At 45.7% G+C, this 13,571-nt stretch overlaps 1 protein-coding gene across 1 annotated transcript in view; it reads left to right on the top strand.

Moving 5' to 3' along the window:
* Nucleotides 1–2,573: 2,573 nt before the first annotated feature.
* LRRC8B (leucine rich repeat containing 8 VRAC subunit B) overlaps nucleotides 2,574–13,571 on the top strand; it is a 213,901-nt gene continuing 202,903 nt past the window's right edge. Inside the window, exon 1 of the mRNA XM_086953964.1 lies at nucleotides 2,574–2,653. The gene's annotated coding sequence lies outside the window, so the exon portion shown is untranslated. The remainder of the gene's footprint in view (nucleotides 2,654–13,571) is intronic.

Here is a 13,571-nt window from a genome sequence, read left to right as displayed (position 1 = left end):
AGGAGCTCTTCAACATTGTGAAGGAACTCTCGAACCCCAGCTCCAACACCAACGACATCCCGCCATCGCAAGCCCTGTGCGACTCCCTCGCCACCTTCTTCTACCGCAAGATAGCAGACATCCACAACAGCTTCAACACCCAGACAGCCCCAACAGACAGCAACACAACAGACCCTCCGAACACTATCGACCATGTCCCCTGGCTAGCCTGGACCAGCGTGAGCGTCGATGACACCATCAAGACCATGAGCATAATCGACTCTGGCTCTCCGTCAGACCCATTCCCGCACCACGTCGTCAACAAAGCAAGCAGCTCCATCGCACCCAACCTGCACAACGTCATCAATCTCTTCCTCGAGACCGCGACCTTCCCAGAGAGATGGAAACACGCCGAGATCAACCCGCTACTTAAAAAACCCAAAGCAGACCCAAGAGAACTCAAGAACTTCAAACCCATCTCTCTGCTCCCCATCCCGACCAAGGTCATCGAGAAAATCGATTTACAAGAACCTGAAAGTCCAGGTCAGAAACCTCACCAGGAAGGATGAGCTACAAAATGATGAGCTACAAAAGGCGCTGAGGGCCTGGCTAGCAGCCAAACATGCCAGTGGGCAATCTGGTAATCTTAGTGGAGAGGTGGATGAACATGGCCAAAAGGGGAAGATGTGCTTTTGGGAGGAGGGGAGCCCTCCAGGCCGAGTCTGTGGTTATTTTTAAAAAGTACAAATATTTCAGTTGTATATTGTATTGTGTTGATTACTTATTTTCCAGCTAGCTCCTTGATCCATTGTGATCTTAGGTACCTGTGACAAATATTGGTAAGTCAGGTACATTGGGAATAAATAGAAAGGAACAGGGTTACTAGTAGTAGAGTGTAGGTTACCCGATTAAATAAAAGTTTAATTAAAATAAATTATGGGCCCAAGTGTGCATATTTGGTAATTTGAAATAGTCGGGTGACCTGCGCGCTCTATCACCTGTAGTCTCAGTATGTTGACAATTTCTGAGATCCGCGATTCCCAAGTTTCCAGTAAAGCGATTTGCAATCATATTCGGCTTGCATTAAAAATACGGGCTTTATCAATAAAAAAAAGCCCAAATAAACATGAACACGTGGAATTTTTGCTTTCAATTCAGCTGTTTAAAGAAGGCTAACATGGCGCCTCACTGGGGATATCATAAATATAAGTATGATGTACACTACAGTGAAGTAGACATATTGCAAGTTTGTACAAAATTGATGTTTGCGTTCAAGGTTCGCTACTTACACATGACGAGGCACAACGTGAAAGCACTGGTGTAAAAATGTAGATTTGATTGCACAGTAAAATGTTGAGGTGCCTGCTGGAGACGGATCCTAAGGTGAACGACTGTGAAGGAACAGCCCTTGTCACTATAGTGCTACCACAGTTTTAAACTTACTTTAAATGAATGCCAAATTCTCGTGTGGATGATACATTGCTTACAAAATACACAACACTTTGACTGAAATGGTAAATGTGTTGCTTTCTGTCTCAACATGGGTTGTATTGTGCTAAAAGACTTTGCTGGACCACAAACATTAAACACAGCGTCATTAGTGGATTAATGTGTTCCACTTGAATGCCTCCTGCCTAAACAAGCTCTTGGCATTGCGTGGTGGGGGCGGGGGAGCGGCATTGCGTGGCGCGGGCGCAGCTTCCTTTGAAGTCTGATGCCGATGGTGTGCGATGTGCTTGCGCCTGGCTCACATGCACTGTAGGCAATCCGCCTTTGGGTGCATTTTTCAGAGCCCTTACTTTATATCGCCAAGCTTCCTTGACGGGATGGCTTAGGCTCAACCTAAAAACACAGGAAGAACACCAAGAAATGGCATCTGATAAATAAAAGAAATGGAGAAAAAAACAAGTGGCAAGCACATAAACCAATGAAAAGTGACAGTCGGATGTACGCCCCTTTTTAAGATTTATATTGAATATATAAGATTGCACAAGCACAGCGCAAGCGAAACCGGAAAAGGCTTTGTCAATTTGAAATGCCTTTAAAAAATAATACATAGCAGCCATATCTGCAATGCATATGGTTCCGAGGAATAATAAATTGTTGTTACTATGCCCCAGGTGCTACTTGATTTATCACATAAGTATAAGCTGAAAATATATTTTGGAAATTCACCCATTTTTCTCCAAAACTAAGCTTATGAGGTCTCAAAATACACGCATTTCCGTCTCTGATCCACTCCTTTCCATTTTTGTACACATATGAATTCAGCCAAGCAAAAGCTTCTAATTCAGATAACTGGACTGCACACAAAGCGACCTACAGGTAGCTGGAAAGATACCAGGGGCTCACGATCTACTCGGTTGCGAAGCCTGAGTTAGCTTGCTCTCGGTGAGAGAATAGCCTGCCTCGCCGGCTTACAAGCAGCTGAACGACGCCTTCCGGGGCAGCAGGCGGTATCTTTACATGCACGGGGGGCGTTTTCTTCAAGGATGAGTGGCTCGTCTTTTTCTGGGCGGCTCATTTTTCTCTCCAATCGCAGGGGTTACTGGGGAAAGTGCATCTGAAAGACCGTCCTAAGCACCGCCCCTACCCTGTCAATCACGTTGAACTCCGCTTTCTGGTGACCTCCCCTCACCTCGGTTTATAAAGATGTTCTGACAGGAGACGAGAGGTAAGACCCGTTGTCTGGATCTTTCAGCTGGGCTTGGGAGGGTTGCGTACAGTTGTCATGGAGGAACATGTTGGTTTACACTGTCGTTTTCTTCCCGTCACGTGTTTGTCTTCATTTAGCTGTGTTTATTCTCTTCTTCACGAACGTCTTCATTATTGCTCCCATTTTTTACGTTTTTTTCCTCTATCCTGGTCCATGTGTCTGTCGACAATTTCTTTTTATCCTTTCCGCCCTTTGCCCGATGTTTACTCCCCTCCTCAAAACGGGAAATGGGTTTACAGGTTTTCGCCCTTTCCTGATCCTTTCGTTTCAACGCCTCTTCAGGGGTAATAAGCGCTATATAAAGGCAGTCACAAAACAACACCGTCTGTGGTCTATTGTTAGCCTCCCTCTACGCGTTAATACTGTGTGTCGGTGTTCGCTGGTGCAGGGTTTTGGATTTGTTTTTCCATTTCATGATTAATTGCATTTTTTTTCTCCCATTTAATGCGCGTACTTATCTTCCTCTGATTTGCTTTTTTCGTGTTTCCTCATTTGCCACTGTTTCTCGGCCCCATTTCCCCTCTGTTTCGTAGTCGTCTGCATGTTTATTTATAGTAGTACCACTAACTAACCGACGGCTGCTGGACTTCCTAGGTTTTGATCCTTCTTTTGAGTATATTCCTTCAGTTTGTTACTTATTCTGCCATTCCTTTTTCAAATCCCCTCTGTATTTTTCCCCTGCCCATCTTTATGATTCTTGGACCTGTCTCTCATTCCCCTATTTCAAATAATTATCTTCAGTAAACAGTGCTGCCACAACATATTTACAAACTACCTTCACGGCATTCAGTTTTTTGGGTAGTTCGAACTGACATATTATATGATTAGTTACGCATCTGCAGTCTTTACCTAACATTTTTTTTTATTTCTTATTAAGGAGATTCTTTCATTCATGGGCATTTCAGACAATATCATTTTGGGATAGAGGAAGACAAACCTAGCTCACTTGTATAAAGAAAATAGGTTTCCAAAATAGCGAGTCCTGCACCATTGGAATAGTAAGCAACCTGAGTGAGTGTCAGGTTGCATGGTATTTCCTGCTCTATTCTTGAATCCCCCCCCCCCCCCCCTCATTTGTACTTGTATCATGTGAATGTATTTGTGGTGTCAACTTTGCTATTGACTGACGAAGTTCTGTACATTTTGATAAAGAGAAAAACACGTTTACTATAATCACTGGCGTTTTTCAGTGCGGTCTGTGGCTTAGGATATGACAGGCTCTATCAGTAGGGGATGACATGTTTTTTGAAGAGGTGGAACTTTCACAGCTGAAGAAATAACCGATGAAGTCGGATTTGCGGGGCATTTTTGTATTCTGTTCTTCTGCTTTTAGCCTCTTTTGGTTTCCATTTGGTTAAATTAATTACTACATGTGTTGTGTTGTTAGTTTACGAAGTTGTTTTTTTTTTCCTGACAAAGGGTGATTTGATGGAATGTACTGACTCGTATGTAGTGAAGCGAGGCAAGTATTGAAAGTCATATGGGCTGTGAGGGGAGCCAATTGTTCTTTTTCATGGTGGAGGCGATGTGCTTGCACTTCGATCTCTTGAGTCTTGGTTCTGCCCCTTGGACACTCTTCAGTAGGGCTGAAGTCTGAGTTTGCTGGTCATTGCCACCTTTCAGATGTGAGCGGGGCTAGGTTTGAATGGTTGTTCTGAAGTCTGTTTAAATAAAGTATGGTTTTCTTTTTCTTTTTTGCAGTAGAGATTGCTGGTATCATTTGTTCGCCATTTTTCTTGGAAATGTGTGTCCTCCAGGAGAGACTTTAGGTAATAAGACCAAGTTATTTGGAATTGTATAAATGCTATTGGGAGAAGCCTTCCTGGATCATCCTATCTAAATACTACTGGGAAAAGTTTTCCTGGTTCATCTTGGGAGAGGTTCTTGAATCTAGTCTCTGGGAATACCTCACACATTACTCACCTGCATGGATCTGGAGGTGTTCGTATGTACTTGTTGGTGTATGTCAGGTTGGACCATTAAAACGTCCGCATGTTTTAGGGGGGACTTTAACAGAGCTTGATGGAACAAATTGTTGAAGGAAGCTGATGCAAGTAGAAAGCCCATGAGACTAGCATTGTCACTGGCGGTAATATTTTGGATAGTGCCTTTCACCTAAATGGTTGTTGGCTCAGTCCTGCTTTATGGTCTGTAGTCTTTTTTTACACCAAACAGATTGTGCTTTCTAGAATATTGGGAGCCCTTAGACAGTTCCAAGAGCCCAGAAGCCTTATCTTCAGCACCATTCTTGTCGTTGTGCTAAGTTTAAGGTTAGGTAGGTCCAAAATGCTTTAGTTTTTCTCAGACCTAACCATCCATGTATCAGTTGAGTTCAGAATTTTTTTTTTTTTTTAAACCTTTATTGATAAACATGGAAATACAATAGCAGTCAGATAGCCACCTCGGGTTGGCCGGCAACAGTTCCAATATCCTATCAGGATGAAAGAATGCACAGCCCTTCAGCCTACAACCCTCGGGCCCGGCGGCAATTAAACAATCATGTTATGTCATACATTACTGTAAAGGAGGAATAAGGTTTTTATTTTGTATTTTTTTAAAAACAACCAACCAAAAAAGTTATAAAGAAAATAACCGCAGAGGCTAAACGAAAGGCAGATACATAAATAATCCTTCTGGGGAGGGCGTACCACATCCATAACTGTACATAGTCAACAGGAAGAGCTGCCGGGAGGGGGAAAAGGGGGAACAAGAGATAGCCAGCAATACATAGACAAAATCCAAACTAGAAGGAACATCATGCTAAGGGGACTGTAGTACCTCCGGTGGAGGCTGAAATGGAGGGGTACAAATTTCACCACGATATTGGTTCCACTGAGTCCATACCCTCCCCCGTTTCTTGGGCCTGCCCCGAGCAATGTTGACAGTTTTTTCACGAAACATGCACCAGTCCATGTTTCTAGACCAGGCCGACAGACTTGGTGCCCTAGACGACCCCCACAACTGCGCAATGTCACGCTTGGCAATCATGTTACCCAAGGTGGCCCACTGCGTCTGGGCCACATTATAATCATTGGTCTCCCACACATTTAAGAGACACTTTCGGGCCTCCGGCAAAAGCGAAACACCCGTCACCTCAGACATAACACCATGCACACGATTCCAAAAGGACGCTACCGCCGGACATTCCCACAAGATATGAAGGAACGTACCCACCATGCCACACCCCCGTTTACACAAATCATCTGAGACATACCCCATACGCAACAAGCGAGGACCCGTCATGTACACACAGTGTAGGATTTTTAACTGCACCAATCTCAGACGGGCCGAGATTGCTACCTCCTTCGGGGAGGATATTGCCGCCTGCCAGTCCTCATCATCAAGTTCCAGTCCTTCGCCGATCCAGGCCCTGCGGAGCTGTAGAAGAAGGTCCGCTCGATCGTTTATCAACTTTTTATATATAAGGGAGATCGTACTGTCCGGGACGTGTCCGTCGAGTACTCTGTCCTCCAGAGGTGAGGATTCTGGAACGGGCGTGCCAGCTGGAAAAACAGTGGAAAGGGCGTGTCGGACCTGTAGGTACCGAAAGTATTCTCGCGGACCAAGTTTAAATTCTAGTTGCAACTCCTTAAAGGATTTTATCCTGTCCTTCCGCCAAAGGTCTCCCACCTTACTGATCCCAATAAGGTCCCACTTATCGAACCCCTTAGTAGTCCACAAATTGCCCAACCTCTCAGCAGCGTAAAGTGGAGTCGCTCGAGTGAGAGTATCCGACCAGCCCATAGCAGCGTTAGCGTTGTACCAGACCCGCACCGCAACTCTGGTAGGCCCAGTCAATGCCACATCGGACCGTTTTGAATAAAGTGCCCTGTTATAGTCTCCGCCCGGCAGCAGCCATTTATCCATAGCAAAAGATGGGTTAGAAGCCGGACCATACATCGCATGATTAACCGAGCTCAGTTTAGAGGCCCAGTAATATCGTCGTATATACGGCAACGCAATACCGCCATCATACCAAGGCAGCGTAAGCTTGGCCAAGGCAATCCGGGGACGTCCGGCCCACAACAGTTTCCTTTGTAGGCACTCGATCTCGTGGAAGTAGCTGGAAGGCACTAGATCCAAAGTATTCTGAAGGGCATACAAAAATCTGGGAAGGGACATAATTTTGAATAAGGCTGCCCTACCCACCAGGGATAGAGGCTGTCTGCTCCAGGCCTTCACATCTGCTTTTAAGCGAGTAAGCGGGGGGAGTAAGTTGAGCCGATACCTGACTGCCGAATCACGCGAAATATGGATTCCTAAACATTTAAACCCTGTGGATGATATTTGTATAGGACAGTTGCGCGGTACGAGTGGTGTGTCATCTGTGAGCGAATACATGCAAGACTTGCCCCAATTGATGACCAGTCCCGAGTTCCTTCCAAAGGAATTAAGGACGTCAAACAGTACCCCCAAAGATTTCCGAGGGGAGGTGAGGTAAAGGAGAATATCGTCCGCATAAAGTGAAAAGCGGTCTTCAAAACCGGGGGCCCACCTGATACCCTTGAGGGATGGCTCCCATCGCAACCAAGCGGCCAAGGGCTCAAGGGCCAAGGCAAAAAGCAGTGGAGAAAGAGGGCATCCCTGCCGCGTACCCCTTCCCAGGACAAAGGGAGCCAACACTCGACCGTTGACGACCACCTGGGCAAGGGGCTCCTCATATAGTAATCGGACCCAGCCGATAAACACAGGTCCGAAGCCAAACTTCGCCAGAGCCGCCCATAGATATGGCCATTCCACTGTATCAAACGCCATGGTGGCATCTAAAGAAACCAAAATGGCCGGCTCACGTAGCGTCTCCGCCCTTGCCAGCACGCCATGAAGACGGCGTAAATTCAGCGCGGTATTACGGGCTGGAATAAAGCCAGATTGGTCCGGGTGTACCAAGTCTCCGATCACTTTAATCAGGCGGTTAGCTAATATTTTCGCCAAGACTTTAGGTTCCACATTCAGAAGTAAAATAGGTCTATAGGAGGTACAGAATTCACGGGGTTTACCCTCTTTAGGGATCATCACGATAGACGCGGATCACGGGGAAGCGAACCCCTCTCCCTAGACTCCAAGAACATCGAGCGAAGATACAACGTCATTTTGTTCGGACACAAGTTGTACAGCTCGATGGGTATATCATTTGGGCCCGTAGCTTTTCCAGAGCGGATGGAGCGAATAGCGAGCGCTACTTCATCAGTGGAGAAATCCGCCTCCATTAGCTCTCGATCAAAGTCGGACAGGCAAGGCAAAGCAATATCCCGAAGCAAAAGATGGGAGTCTTCCTCCGGCCGGTCCGAGACCGGCGCATACACCGTTCGAAAGTGACAAGCAAACTCCTCCACAATCTCCAACGGATCCGTCACAAGTACACCATCCACTCGCTCAATCACAGGCACCACACGATTCAATCTCTCCCTTTTGTCCAACCAAGCTATCAACTTCCCCGCCTTGTCGCCCACATCATACAAACGGCCCTGTTGTTCTCGACTCATAGCTTTCGTGGCATTCGTAACCAAGGCTTTATAATCAGACTGCTTCAGTTGCAGGACATGCACTTTTTCACGCGTGACCCCACTCTCAAGATCCCTCTCCAAAGCCACTATATCAGATTCCAACTGTTCAACCTCCTCATTGTGGCGCTTCTTGGAGCTGGCGACCAGCGACAGTGTCTGGCCTCGTATCACCGTTTTAAAGGCTTCCCATAGGGACACAGATGATGACACGGATCCCACATTGTCAGCGAAGTAGTGATCTATAGCTTTAATCACCCCCGCCCTAGTCTCTGGAACACGGAGATGCCAGGGATTAATTGGGGCGACCCGGCCCCCTGCGTCTAAATGGAGATCTATATGGGTCCATAGCGGGGAGTGATCCGAAATGCCTCTAGGCAAATGTCGGGTCTCTCGCACCGTCGTGGCCTGGGCTGCGGGCACAAGGAAATAATCAAGTCTGGCCAAGCTCTAATGGGCCCCGGAGTGGAAAGTATATTGGGCCTGCCCTGGGTGAAGCATCCGCCAACAATCCACCATACCAAACGTTTCCAAGAAACCACTAAGGCAGGACTGCGATGGCGTAAGAGCCCTGGGAGGATGTCGATCTTCCAGGCCATCAACCACCGAGTTGAAGTCCCCTCCAACCACCGTAAGCCCCTCAGGAAGCCTCAGTACCAATTTCCCCTGGTCGACAAATGTGGTGGCCTGTAAACCCGGGGGGACATATACCGAGAGGATGGCAACCGTTCTCCCCTCCCATCTACCAACAATCGCTGCATATCTACCTCTGTCATCCAGTATCGTATCATCAATCTCCAAGGGAAGGGAACTACGGAGCATAATACCAGCCCCTTGGAGCCCGAAGTGAATCCTGAGTGTGCCACCAACCGGTAGCCCCTCTGGTTCATTGCATGGAACGTGTTCCCCACCAGATGCGTTTCTTGGAGTAGTACAATGTCGGTGGAATGGCGCTTCACATATTGGAGTACAATTGCCCGTTTTATTTTGTCCCCCAAGCCGTTGACGTTCCAACTCAAAATTCTCAATCCCCTACCCCCCATCCCGAAAGTGAGTAGTCTGGTCCCCTAAACCCCACGAAGGAAACACAGAATAAGCAACAATACGTAGCCTCAAGAACAATGCAAACAAAAGAAAGAAAACCCCTCCCCCCTCCCCCTGAATACCAAAACAACAACCCCCCACCCTGCACCCCTGCAATAAATCAGAAAACCACCCCATTCAGCAGTGTGCCTGTCGCCCTACCCCAGAAAACTAAACTACAAGTAGAAAAGGAAAAAACCCCCGGGGGAGGAAAAGCCCCCGAACTCCCCGCCGCCGCAGGGCTTGTCTTGAAAAAAGTCATCAACCCAAAAAAGGATAACAATCCACCGCAGCAATACGATGGTAGCACCCACCGGTGCCTCTACTCCTCCTGGTCCCGTTGGCTGCCTTCAGCACCTCTGGATTGTTCCGCACTGTCCCGTGGCATAGATAATGTGTGCCACCAGTCACTGACCACCTCTGGCATGTCAAAGAAAAGCACCCGCTCATTATGTTCGATGCGCAATCGGGCGGGGAAAAGCATAGCATACTTCATGCCCAGATCTCTTTGTCTCCGCTTCACCCCAGTAAATCCCAGTCTCTGCTTCTGCACCGAGGGGGTAAAATCAGGATAAAAGTTGATGGATGCATTCTCGAACTTAGTGGGGCCGCTAGTCCTCGAAGCCTGCAAAATGGCGTCCCTGTCTCTGAAATTAAAGATCCGCGCAATGATGGGTCGCGGGGCCGTCCCCTGCTTGCGTCTGCCGCCCGGAATTCTCTGGGCGCGCTCCACCGCAAAAAGGTTACTCAGGCCCTTAGGGGCGAGGTGGTTGACGATCAGATCTTCAACGAGCAAGTCCGTCGATTGATCGGCAGAGGACTCCGGAACTCAGATTATGCGAACATTATTGCGCCTAGCACGACTTTCGAAATTCTCAAGCCGGCGGGCAAACTGGTCACTCGAGGTCCGAAGAGTCCGGATCTCAGTCTGGAGTTCGGAGACATCCGTGGTAAGACTGGCTGTCTTGACATCCAACGACTTGACTCTCTCGTTGGTTTTAGCCAAGTCCGCCCTGATCAGGCCCACATCCACCGCCACCGTGTCGATCTTGGCTGCCAAGGTCTCGTATTGTTGGCCCATCGACGATTGTATGCTGGCGATGGCGCCCATCACATCTCGAAGTGTTGGTTCCTCCGACTCCGGGGGGCCACCGCCAAGGTCCTCCGGGGTTTTACCAGTCCCGCTGGGCGAGCCCTTATTGCGCGCAAATCTGTCCATAATGGTGGTCTGAGTCACGCCACCACGAGTCACATTTTTGAGGGACCGCTTGTCACTCTCAGGCTTGGCCGCCATGGTGGGTTGCGCACCCCTCAGGGGCTTTTGGGACCTGGTGTAAATGGCTCCCCCAAGGAAAACCACGAGAGGTTTGAAATGCAGGGCGTCGGTGAAGATCAATCAAGTGACTGCGTTCACTGGCCGACTCGAGCACTAGGCAGCCACCGCCAATCTTCGTAGCCAGAGAAAACGAAACCGAAAGTAGACCCTGGGTAGCCGTCCCTCACCACAGGCCGTTGGAGTTCAGAATTCTTGAATGTTTCCTTACGATCCACACTCTACTCGGTCACAGAATTGTTCAAAATCTCACGCCACCTCAAATTGTTAAGTTGTGGTACATGCAAAAAGACTTCCTGCTACCTCTCCTAGGTTACTTCATGTTGCTACAGAAGGCCACTCCATGTTTCCGAAGAAAGCTATATTGTGTGTCTTAACAAAGAAAGCAGTGCTTCTAAACAAGTTAACCCGATCAGATCTTAGACTACAAACATCATTGATATTCCTCCCAAGCACACAAGCATTAGTCCTTATTATTATAACTGGGTTCCTGTCACCTTGACAAGCAGTTAGCGTAGTGGGTGTGTCCTGTTTATATTCTGGACCACCCAATATGGCTACTAGTTTTTGCCAGAACACCAAATCTCTTTAGTTTTCACATGCTTTGCATTTGAGTTGATGCATGGGGCTGGTTTTGTCTGTTCGTAGAAGAATAATAAGTCTCACGCCCTTTTATGTGCATCTAGAGCATAGGGTTTCATCTGGTCCTCCCACAACCCCTGTATTGGGAGCATTACTGAAATAGGATCTTTATAGAGAGTGATAAGATGGGCAGGTATTCTGCAGGAGAATGGTAAGGGTTCAGATACTAAGGAATGGTATAGAAGTTCAGAAAAATGAGCTTCTTTTAGTGGTACTATCTATCACATTTTCAGATGCCTTGAAAGTATTACCCATGTGTGTGTGTATATATATATATATATATATATATTTTTTTTTTTAAAGTACCATTGATCACTTCCCAAAGCTATTGAATATTTTCGGAAGGATACTTTTAAGGAGACTTGAAGACTGGACTACTGAGGTTGAAGCTTTATTGTTTAATTAAATGAGCCTATTTGATGGTATGTCCACGCACCGTATAGTGGCATTGACATCTCGGGCTTGTAGTATTTATGTTAATAAAATGGCATATCACACTGTGCCTTTATCAAATATTCCATGGCCTTCGACACAGTAAACAGAGTTAAATTGGAGTTGGGATGCTATCTGCCTAGGTGATCAGAGAATTGGTTGTGCTATTGAAGGAGTTGCTTTATAACACTGGTGGTTAAATTTGTCTGCGGAAAAAAACAATGCTGAATGTTAGATTGATCTGTGACTGGGCAGTAAGACAAGGATTTATATTTGCACCTCTTTTTTAAATGTAAATATATCAGTGACATGAATATTGAGTTGTCTAAAATCAATCTGTTTGCGGCAAATTGTAGCACAGAAATATTTCAATGTTAGTTGCATATGCCGAGGATTTTTTTGTTTGACAGAATTCCAGTTAGTCAGCAACAAGGATAGAGTCTGCTGATTTGTAGCAACACGAAAGTAGAGTCACAATTGTACATCCTAATCTTTTGAAAGTAAACTAAATTGCATTGCAAACCCATATTTAGCTTGACATTTTTTGGTTATTACAGCTCCGATCATATTTGGACTGAACTAATGAGCGTTCATAGTAAGTCACTAATAACGTCCATATGTTACTACTGGGATCACATCAATAAAAAGTCCTAAACAATAGACAAGATCAGTTGTTGAACTTGAATACGCTAAAGGATTTGGGTAACCTCGGTTTGACCCATATTACCCACCATTTGAATTGATGCTGATTATATTGTAAATTTATGGTTATTATTTTGAAACACCATTGTAATATGAAAGCCTTCCTCAGTCTTTGTAATAATATGCTCAACAAACTATTATTCTTTTATGTATAAGACATTGCAGGAGGAATGCGTGTGTAATTCATAATCATCTTTAGTTTGAAATTGGCTTGTTGACTCAGCTGATTGCTCAACAAGTTCTCTTTGTGGTCTAGGTCAAGTGCTGGCATTGTATCAGAAGAATTAATGGCTGCACCGTGCCACGTATCTGACGGTATTCACTTCCCCTTATTTCCTGTCTAGGAGCTATCTAACATGGTACTAATGCATGATCATCATGTTATCAATATTCTTGACTTTTCTAAAAAATTGGTAACCAAATGGTTTTTTTAATTTACGTATATGTCTCAAGTTTTCACAGTTAACAGATAGGTAGTGAGGCAGAATGTTAATTGAATAGAATAAGAAATAGCACAATTAATAAATAGATTAAAAGCACACATTGAGAGTGTATAAAAAGATCAATTTTTATGATGGATACCTCTAAGAACAGATTCCTTACCTTTTGAATCCTTCTAGGCGCCAGATTGGAACTGAAATGTATGTTTACAATAGCTCCCATATGCCAGCAGGTTGCTTTATCAGACTCTGTAGTGGCTCTGTCCCACCTCTGGAAGTGACAAAACAGAGCTACATATTGGCACTACCCCTGCACTGATGTGCTTTTTTAATTACTTTGCAGTTCACGTGGGTCTCCCACTAAAATGACAAATTGAAAAAGCAGGCTTTGAGAAATCATAAAATGTTGACTAGACCTGCAGATCTAGTGATTTCAATAATCAACTCAACCTAACTCTAATGTACATGACCTGTACACTGGTCTCAAATTGTGTGATCCTGGGCAAATATTTTATTTTACAGAGCCACCTTTTTCTTCATTATGACATTTGAGAGCACCTTCAAATATGTGAGTTCAGCATTTCTGTGGTCGAACAAAAACTCTTTCATTTGATGAAACAGACTAAACATTTGCTCCATGTAGAATACGAATCTAGAGGAGGGTACACATGAATCCTGACTTGCCTCTTAGTACGCTAATAGCATTGCCATTGGGGCAGGAGTGTTTCTCAATACATGTTTGA

Source organism: Lissotriton vulgaris, chromosome 1_1 (genome assembly GCF_964263255.1).
Source record: "Lissotriton vulgaris chromosome 1_1, aLisVul1.2, whole genome shotgun sequence".
Taxonomy (NCBI): Eukaryota; Metazoa; Chordata; class Amphibia; order Caudata; family Salamandridae; genus Lissotriton; species Lissotriton vulgaris.
This window is presented reverse-complemented; position numbering and strand designations above follow the sequence as displayed.